General features: G+C 45.5%; 1 pseudogene; it reads left to right on the top strand.

Moving 5' to 3' along the window:
* Positions 1–611: 611 nt before the first annotated feature.
* On the top strand, positions 612–8,803 carry LOC149361023 (uncharacterized; annotated as a pseudogene).
* The last annotated feature ends 1,915 nt before the right edge of the window (positions 8,804–10,718 follow it).

Raw genomic sequence — 10,718 nt, 5'->3', positions numbered from 1 at the left:
CTGGAATGATGTGCACCTTGGCATTGATGAGATAGCTTTTTGTTTGTTGTTATGGGAAATGTTTTAAAATTATACGGTTGACCAATGCACTGGAGTTGTTTTGATTCCTTGTTGTTTATTTCTTCTTTCTTTTGGTTATGTGATGCTTTGAGGAGAAGATCGCACAGGTTGTAGAAATAAGTGCATTGCTTTACGAGGCCCTGTAACACAAATTCAAGCATGTGCTTTTTATTCTTTGTATTCGTAGCATGGGACATGACAATGCCTTAACGGCTAAGGGGGTTGCCAAAATCATAACATTTAATATCTTAATCTGCTGAAATGCTCATTTCTGGTTGCATAGCGGCGACTTTCAATAGCGGATCTGGGGTGGAAACCAGATTGGGTGGTGCCTTTCTGATTGATCAGGCATGCTGATAGAACCTAATTCTGTTGTTCTCAAGGAATCAAAAATATGTCTCTGGGTGTCATAAGCTTTTCACATGGGGAAAATAAAATGAAAAGAAGCAATCCAACTGAATGAAAACTGATAAGAATAATGCTAGAGGTGACATTTTCCATTTTGCTTCGAATGTTCTTGGAGGCGAGCATTGCTACTCCAACTGCTGATAATGAAAAGGCAGCAGAAACGAATTCAACACGAGTGGTTGAAGAAGATCTCTCGACAGGCAGAAGGTAAGCTGCTGAGAAAGTTGAATTCCATACACCGTGAGAATTGGCTAAATGACTAGTCAGTTTTCACGTCACGTGTCTACCTGTCTACAATTGCAGCTAGAATGCTAGAGTATTGTGTTGGTATAGTATGTTTGCTGATGGCTGGAAACACCAGCGAGGCTCGTGGACGTCACTTACAGAGCTGAGCAACTGCATTTGCCTTTTGTCATGCTCTAGCCTGACCAAGCCGCGCACATGGCCATGGCAGGGATTCAAAACGTACATGTTTTGTTTTGATTAGAAGCTTGTTTTAGTGAATTTTACTCTTTTTTTGTGCGAACGTTGTGCTTTGACAAAACTATGACTAACCCGACAGAACAGCTTGGTCGTTCTCATCAAAGGCGACAGGCACTAGTGCAGCTGTCGGTAACGCATACAGCCAGCAGTAAATTGAAGTAGTGATCCGATAGTGAGCTTACAAGCATTCCTTATGTGTCATGCAGTGGTCTCCGCATAATGAGTAAATTTTCTGCTTCCATTGCCTGCCACCAGAACTTTTTGATGCAAAATTATACACACAGATATATTCACAGGCCCAGGGAAACATCCATGGGTGCCGAGCGACCACAGCAAGGTCTGCAGCTTGAATTTCAAACCTGAAGACTTCAGGGAAGGATTGAGGATACGAAAGTTGAAACCAGATGCCATACCTACAATATTCCCAAGTTACCCAGTCTACCTGCAGGAACCACCCAAGAAGGAGCGAAAAGCTGTGAAAAGGAATGCTGTGCCAGGGCTGTCGGGAAGCAAGCCTCATATGAAGGCCAAGAGAACTAGGTAAGTGTTTTGCATCAATATTCTCCATTTGGGGCTCAACCGAATATTGTGTCTAATATATGCTTCATCACTTAACTCGAAAACCACTTAACATAAATACAAAAGAGGTTCTTAATGTTCCAGGCCGGACATCCCCAACCCTGATTGCTCTCCATCTGAAAGGACCGACCAACAGAGAAGCACAGGTGTGTCTGACAGTGATACAGCCCATGAAGATGCTGGAATATTGACAGAAGCACTGTTGCCACCTTCCCAAGGTCATTCACAGGTACGACCGGTGGAGGTACCTGTGATAACGTGATAACATGCAGATATGGCTATTCTGTGTAGCGTGATGCTGCCACGTGCCCAAAGATCACCGGATGTGTTATCATCTTTGATCATGTGACGTTCAACGCCCTTTCCCACTAGACTATATATGTAACCTGTTCTTGTGCGCTGTTTTTCCATAAACGTTTGCCTCCGGCTGTGCGAACATTACAGTGGCGACGAGGCACTGTCTAACCCTGCGGGGGGAGGACAGACGTTGTTGGCGAAATGGCTTTTGGCAGTCGCGCGGGCGAGTTTAATCTGAATGGTAATTCTTCATAGGAAGAATACGTGGAGCGCATTGAGTTGTGCTGCGCAGCGAACAAGCTGACGAGTGACGCCGACAAGAGGGCAGCTTTACTGAGCTGTTGTGGAGAGGCTGCGTTCTCCTTGATAGCAACCCTCGTGAAACCTCAACGACCACCAAGTGCCAAGTACCAAGTCATTGTCGACGCCGTGAAGGACCACGTCAATCCGAAGCCTTCAGAGTTGTACTCGAGGTACGTTTTTTTGAAGTGAGACCAGCAGTACAACGAATCTGTAGCTGACTATGCCACATCCTTACGTAAGCTAGCTGAGAACTGTGTGGTTTTGGCAACAAACAGGTACCCTTGGATGTAAAGCCGCGTGATCGCCTGGTATTCGGAATGAGGGACAGTGTTCAGCAACGGCTGCTGACAGAAAAAAACTTACTTTCAAGAGTGCTTACGAGCTCGCAGTGACTGCGGAAATAGCCGCTAAAGAGCAGCGCGTAATGAGCCGGCATAAGCAGGAAGCTGTAGACGTGACAGCAAAAGTAAGCACGCCCCCTAAAAACGACCAGGCGGAAGAGAACCGCGTCGGATTGTCGAGTCAAGTTCGGGATGAAAGGTGGTCCCGATGTGGCGGCAAGCACGAAGCATGTCGCTGGAAGTTCAAGAACGCAACGTGTTTCAGCTGCTCTAAAAAGGGGCATCTAGCCAAGGCATGTCGCAAAAAGAAAATGCAAGTGCAGCATCGGCTGGATGCTGAATCCACGCCGGCGCAGAGATTGAGTACGACACTTTACTCTCCATCATTCAGGTAACGAACTGTCCCAAATTTGTTGTTACAGTCGGCATTGGTGGTCAGAACGTACAGATGGAAGTAGACTCCGGAGTGGCTAGGTCAATCATCAGCCACGAGGAATATCAAAAACTGCAAATTGCTAAAAGTATTGACCTGGAAGAATCAGATGCACAACTCGTCACATGGACGAAAGAAGGTCTTGACATTGTGGGAAAAGCTATAGTTCTCGTAGAATTCAAAGGGCGAAATTGCGAACTGCCGCTACTGGTAGTGAGAAATGACGGCAGCACACTTCTGGGCTGTGACTGGTTCAAGGCGTTGAACATAAAGCCTTTTCCTTTTCAGTGATCGAAAAATTGCGTAGAATGCTCGCATCGTACGGTCTACCAGATCTGATAGTGTCTTTCAGGGATTCCTAAGACTGAACGGTATCCAGTTGATGTACACAACGCATTATCATCCTTCAAGCAATGGAAGAGCAGAACGGATGGTTCGCAAGCTCAAGTGTGCACTTAAGAAGCAAAGACAAGGCACAGTGGCGTGTGAAGTTTCTCGCTTCTTGTTCAAGCAGCACTCCACCCCTCATTCTCAGACCGGAAAGGCACCAGCAGAGCTCATGTTGGGACGGAACTTCCGCTCTGCCCTGTCAAGACATCACCCTGACATGGAAAACGCGGACTTGTGTCAACGCGTGCCGTCAAAGGTTTTCGAGTGTGGGGATGCTGTGTGCGTGAGAAATTTCAGCCGAGGGCCTACATGGCTAGTTGCTCGGGTGTTACGCCGTCGGGGCCACGTCATGTACGAAGTTCAGAAGTCTGAAGGAAATGTGCATAGACGTCATCGGGACCATTTGCGAAAGGCATGAGTGTTCGAACCGTCAACTCCAGCAAGTGGAACCGGTGATTTCTTCAGATTCCTACCGACTCCAAGCGCAGAACCAGAACTACCCAACGCTGAGGCACCACTGGTTCTTAGACGGTCTACGCGTGATCGACGACCTGTGCAGCGTTACGGCTTTGACTGAGGGGGAAGGGGTGTGATAACGTGATAACATGCCGATATGGCTATTCTGTGTAGCGTGATGCTGCCACGTGCCCAAATATCACCGGATGTGTTATCGTGTTTGATCATGTGACGTTCGACGCCCTTTCACACTCGACTATATATGTAACCTGTTCTTGTATGCTGTTTATCAATAAACGTTTGCCTCCAGCTGTGCGTGCTATGTGAACATTACAGTACCTGTTAGTGAATTTCCATCTGTGCCTTCATCTGAATCTGCTTTTTGCTTTCCTGAAGCGTAGCAAGTCCCCCCACAGCCTCACAAGTTCATCAAAGGCAACCAGGCCATGTGCAGTTCAGACGAGGCTTTCTTTTTCACGGATGACAAAGCTTCTGAGGCAAGTGAAAAACCTCACCCAGAAATGTCAAAGGCTCCGGAAAAAGCAGGAAAAATTACAAGGAGAGCTCACTATCTTGAAACAGCAGACAAAAAAGACTGAAGTTTTGATGAAGAAAACAAACGTCGCAGTCCTCCAGGTACGAACTAATCTCTATTTGAACATTCTTTTAGAAAAATTCACATTCATGCATGCAGCCCGCGACGTGTTATTCAATATTATACTTGCAGGAAAAGGTGGAGGAGAACAATGAAAAAGCACTCTTCCTTCAAAAGCAGCTGGGTTTCCTGAGCAGAAAAAAAGGGCGATGGCGAGAGGAGACAATACACAAATGCATTCTTTGACATGCAGTGTCACCAGCAGGGTACCACCTTCTTCGGGACACTGGTGTCTTGTCTCTGCCAAGTCGGTCTACTTTCAAGCAGTACATTGGTGCATGTACTGGAGAATTAGTGTCATCTCTCATCAAGCAGCGCCTTCACACAGAAGTGAAACTGCACTCCAAGAAGGTAAATAATTTTTTTCCTAGAGGTGAAAATATCAGAGCCATGGTCTTGTGTAATTCTGCTAGGCTCGCTGTGGGTCCCTAGTGATGGACGAGATGTCCCTGCAGCAAGCTGCGGTGTATCAGAAGCAGTCAGATGCCGTGCTTGGATTGGTGGACCTTGGAGGAGCTGAAGTGGACTTTGGCTTAGAAGAGGAACTGGCAACTCATCTGCTCTGTTTTGTATTTGTAGGACTTTCTACCCACTACAGGTATATAGGATATTAGGCTAGCGCCCGTGAGTGTCACGTGGACCTGTGCAAATTGTTTTCAATCTCTCAAGAGAATATCTTGTCATTCACCTGACACTGAGTTCTTTTACAAAAATTTCAGGCTCCCTGTAGGGTATTACTTTACTAAGGGTCTGACAGGAGAGCAGCTCGAGCTCCTTGCTCTGCAAGTGATGAGATCAATTGAAGAAGCTGGCTTTCAGGTGGTGAGGTTAGTTGCTGATAACCACAGCACTAACTACAAGTTTTTTGCCAGCTTGTCTGGCGGCCGTATACTTCCTGTTGTCACGTGAGTAGTTGCTAAGCCACACTTTCGGTGTAGGTTGCAAAGCCTTTTATTTTGGATAGATCTCCTCTCATAATTGCAAAATATGCTAAAAGCAAATATGTACGGTTAACAGCTTCACTGACTTGCTAACAGTAGTGACTGATTCCTTCCAGCCACCCTCTTGATCCAGATCGGCCACTCTTCTTATCATTTGATTATTGACATGTAATGAAGAACATAAGCAATCAGTTCCTGGACACAAGAAGAATTTTCATGAATAATGGAGTGCTGATCGTTCCAGACTACCTGAGGTAAAAGTGTAGCTTTTCTTGCCTTTAGAAAATCTTAGTGTAACATTGCATTTTGTCACAGGAACCTACATGACATACAAGAAAAGCAAGGTGCTTTCAAGCTCGTCAGGTGCTTGACGAAAAAGCACCTTTAGCCGAGTAATTTTGAGGAGATGTCTGTTGCCAGAGCGGTTGCCATCTTTTCTCCTCAGGTAAAGAGCACAGATTCGTTTATTTATAGCAATAATGCACATTTCTCACCCCTACAGTTTGACAGTGGTCAGCCTAGTGATAATCAACAGGAATGTAATTTCATTCTAGGTAACATCAGTCCTCAGATTTCTAGAAAAACATGGATGCCAGCTTGGTGTTTGTGGATTCGATGGGTCTCTTCCAACCATCGAATTTATGGAGCTTGTGTACAAGTGGTTCACTGTCCACAATGTTAAAAGCACAACATTGTTCTGGTCGAGCAAGGACCCCTTGAGGATGCCATTTTATGGTCCAGATGACGAAAGGTATGCCAGGTGATAAGCTGCTCGTGATTGCCATTTATCTTGCATTTATGTGAAAGCATGAGTGGCCACACTTTCCTTTAGATGCATGGTTTTGTACATGTGTATTCTTTCCCGATAAAATTGAAACTTTTGTGACTTATATATATGCTAAGCAAAACTTTCTAACTGATCACATTATGCATCATTTATTCCTGCAGGCTTACTTGGCTTGAAAATGAGTGCCTTGCCTATTTCGGAAAATGGAAAAAGGATGCCACATTCAAGCTCGAGTTCTTGTCCGAGGAAACATACGAGGCACTGAGAATCACAACAATGTCAAGTGTGAGAGAGAGAGACTCTTTAATGAAAAAACAGAGAATTTAGCCGGCGTTTCAATATCGCTGGCATGCTACTCTGCGTAGGGAGGGGAATTTGGGAGATAAAGGCTGAGTGTGTTGCGTTGGGTTTATTGGCACATAGGCAACTAAGGCCATCATGCGCCAAGAACAAGGTATAGGAAATAATTTCTGCGTGATTTAATAAAATTGTGAAAAGTGATCAGTGGTGTAAAGGGCCTAAAAGTTTACCTACCTACTAATAACAGAGAACAAAAGATTTAGGAATGGCTAAAGGTAAAAACATTAAAAAGGTCAGGTAGCCTCAGCGTCCATCCTTGGCTGGGCAAGGATGTCGAGGATCCCAACCGATAGAATAGCGACCTCAGCCCTCTTCTCACGACGAGAGGGTGGCTGAGGTGTGGTTCGAAAAAAATTCGCAAGTTGTAAAAAAACTGACCATTGTTCAGAGTTTCGAGAGTACATTGGCTTCTTTTAAAAAGTTAAAAACGCTTGACTTATCAATAAGAGTTTCTTCACCTAAAATCAATGACGGATGAAAAGGGATGTGCTGGTTGTAAAACGGGGTAAAAAACTTCTTTCTGAGTGTTTCAAGTTCTACACATGAGATTAAGATATGAGTTACTGTGAGTTCATCTCCGCATTTTTCACAGGTAGGTTTGTCTTGTTTTGTTAGTAGAAAGTTGTGGGTAAGGTGTGTGTGTCCAATACGTAAGCGACATAAAATAACTTCAAAAAAACGTTCCTGATGTGTGCATGATTTCCATTCCCCTAATAGTGGTTTTATTAAGTGTAGCTTGTTACCGTATTTACTCGAATGTAACACAAGTTTTTTCCAAGATTTATTTCGCTTAAAGTCTACCCTCGCGTTATAATCGAATACTGCACTTCAAATGGCCTAAAGCAGTGCCGCGGTGCAGCCATTTCAAAGCTATCAGCTCGGTTTCGGTTTCCGCAGTTTTGCTATCTTATGTTGGCAACATGGGTACCAGGGAAGCCAAATTAGGCCAAATCCCCATCCATCCAAAACCAAAGCGTTCTTTGTGTTCGTTGCAATCTTGCGCTCAACGCGTGGTGTTCTTGTGGCGCCTTTCGCGGTGTTGATTCAGTCAATTAAGTGCACACGATGGCAACGCGTCGTGCTCAGTACGACGCTCGTTTTAAGAAAAAAGCGATTTTGTTAGCTGAAGAGCTCGGGAATTCTGCTGCAGCTCGAAGACTTGATCTCAACGAGTCAACCATCCGCGGGTGGCGGCTGCAACGGGAGGGGCTCTTTAAATGTGAGCCCGACCGCAAAGGATTTCGTGGGCCTCGCCACGGCCATCACGTCGAGCTGGAAAAAAAAGTGGCGGACTTTGTTATCGAGCAGCGCAACCGTCTCATGGGGGTCAGTGTCGAGCTGATCCATTGGAAGGCTAGAGACGTTGCTCGGGAGATGGGTATACCCTCGGAGAAGTTCAGGGCATCTCATGGGTGGGCCCAACGGTTCATGAGAAGGAATGGATTTTCTCTGCGGCGAACAACATCGATACGGCAGAAGTTACCGGGAGACTTTGAAGAAAAGCTGCAGGAATTTCGGCGCTATGTGATCAACTTGCGCCGTTCGTCGAATATGCCATTGGGGCATATTGGTAACGCCGACCAGACTGCGGTGTATCTGGACATGCCGATGGCCACAACTGTTCACAGTGTAGGTGCCCCAGAAGTCCGTATTAGGACCACTGGGAACGAAAAAACGAGGTGTACGGTGATGCTGGCGTGCCTAGCAGATGGCCACAAGCTGCCGCCATACATAATTTTTCGGCGCAAGACTATGCCGAAGGAGGTGTTCCCGAGGAATGTTATCGTCCGCTGCCAGGAGAAGGGGTGGATGGAGGCATCGCTGGTGCTCGACTGGATTAAAACCGTGTGGTGTCGTCGACCAGGCGCGCTTCTTCACCCAGCATCAATCCTGGTGTTGGATTCATTTCGCGGACACCTGACTCCTGATGTGAAGAAGAGGCTGGAAAATACAAAAACTCACCTTGTAGTTATTCCCGGAGGCATGACCTCTGTGCTGCAGCCACTGGACGTCTGTCTGAATAAACCGTTCAAGGACAGGGTACGGAAACTGTACAACGACTGGATCCGGGAAGATCAGGCTCTGACGCCCTCCGGCAGAATCAAGCGACCGTGCGCTTCTCAGATCGCTGAGTGGGTGTCTGCCGCGTCGTACAGCCTGCCTCACGACATGGTCGTTCGTTCGTTCAAGAAGTGCTGCATATCCAATAACCTCGATGGCACAGAGGATGACATCGTCTGGAAGGTCGACAGCGAAAAGGAGGACTCTGTTTCCGAGCACTCCGAGTCCGAAAGCGAGGAAGATGAATAAACAGGTCGGCCACGATGTTCATTAAAGGTACTTTGTTTTGCGTCTGTAAGCCTCGCGTTATATTCGTGGTTTTATTTTTTTCCCACTAGGCAGCATGTAAAGTCACCACTCGCGTTACATTCGAGTAAATACGGTACTTATCTGACTTCCATGTGCTCTGCCATTTGTTCCTCAGTCTACTCTGAACTAGCTTCATACAATCATTGTGGTATGCTTATTTTCTGTATTTCCTTGTTGTGGGCTTGAGCAGCACATGCGTCCGCTGTCTCGTTACCATCAATACCAACATGGCTTGGAACCCAACATAATTTTATGTTATGCCCTTGTGTTACGATCCTTGTTATGTTATGTATGACAGTACCTAGTGATGGCATGACCGCATTTCTGGACTGTAGTGCTTTCAGTACACTGAGGGAGTCTGTGTAGATAATACTGTTTTCAATGTTTTTGCTTATTATTTTCTCCATAGCAAGAAACACAGCATAACACTCGGCTGTAAAGACTGATGCACACTGAGGAAGCCTTATTATTTTTTCCCAGTTCCCTTCCACTACTGCACTTCCAACATAAGCTGTAGTTTTCGATCCGTCTGTGTAGAAAGCGGTGTACATATCATATTTTTCTTTTACTATAAGGAACTCTTGTATGATGTGTTCTGTTGGAGTTTGTTTCTTTTTGAACTGTGTAAGATTTATATCACAGACCAACGGAAAACTGTACCAAGGGGCAAATGCGTCGCAACGTTGTGCGACATTTGGTAATGTTTCTAATAAGTCAAGTTCTTGGCAGATCTCCTCAAACCGCATTAGCAAAGGCCTGGTTGCTTGGGGCTTATTTGTAAATATTATTCTAGACGGGCATGTTGTGACGATTGAATAACACACGTGTGTTGTTCGCGACGTAATTCTAAGAGTGTATGAACATGTAAGTGCTTTTCTTCTATCTTCTAGTGATGGCTCATTTGCTTCAACATGAAGGCTCATTACCGGAGACGTTCGGTATGCTCCACAAGAAAGGCGGACACCTAGATTATGAACTGGATCTAATCTTTTTAGATATGAAGGCCTTGCCGAGCCGTACACTATACTCCCATAATCTAGACATGAGCGCACTACAGAACGGTAGATATGAAGTAGGCATGCTCTGTCCGATCCCCAGCGTTTCCTTGAGAGTATTTTATGGATATTCATTGAACGGGAGGCTTTTACTTTCAAGTTGTTTATGTGCGGCAGAAATGTCAGTTTTTTATCAAATGTTATTCCTAAAAATTTATGTTCTTGTTTTACCGGTAGTGTAGTTCCATTTAGGTGTAAGTTCGGATCGATCTGCAAGCCTCTTTTAAGCGAGAAAGTAACAGCCACTGTTTTCTGTGAAGAGAACTTGAACCCATTTTTGTCTGCCCAGATTGCTAACTTGTTTAATGTGAGTTATACCTGCCTCTCACACGTTGACAGGCTGGAGGACGTGCAAGCAATCTGAAGGTCGTCGACATACACGGAATACATAATGGAGTTGGGAATTATTTTCGCCATGGTATTCATTTTCACGACAAAAAGAGTGGTACTTAGAATACAGCCCTGCGGTACCCCATTCTCCTGGACAAAGCTCTTCGAAAGGGTTGCACCCAGGCGCACCTGAAAAGACCGGTCTGACAGGAAATCCTTCAGGCTGTTCAACATCCTACCCCGGATGCCAAGATCTGCCAAGTCGCGTAGAATCCCATATCTCCATGTGGTATAGTACGCTTTCTCCATGTCAAAGAAGACTGCCAGACAGTGTTGTTCATGTATGAACGCCTCTCGAACTGTGTTTTCTAAGCGGACGAGATGGTCAGTTGTCGAACAACCTTTCTTAAATCCGCACTGGTGGATGTCAAGGAGTTCGCGTGATTCAAGAATGAACATGAGCCTAACGT

The sequence above is a fragment of the Amblyomma mixtum genome, chromosome 2, assembly GCF_055824585.1.
Source record: "Amblyomma mixtum isolate Tamu chromosome 2, ASM5582458v1, whole genome shotgun sequence".
NCBI lineage: Eukaryota > Metazoa > Arthropoda > Arachnida > Ixodida > Ixodidae > Amblyomma > Amblyomma mixtum.
The sequence above is the reverse complement of the archived record's forward strand: the minus strand, read 5'-3'. Positions and strand labels throughout refer to the sequence as shown.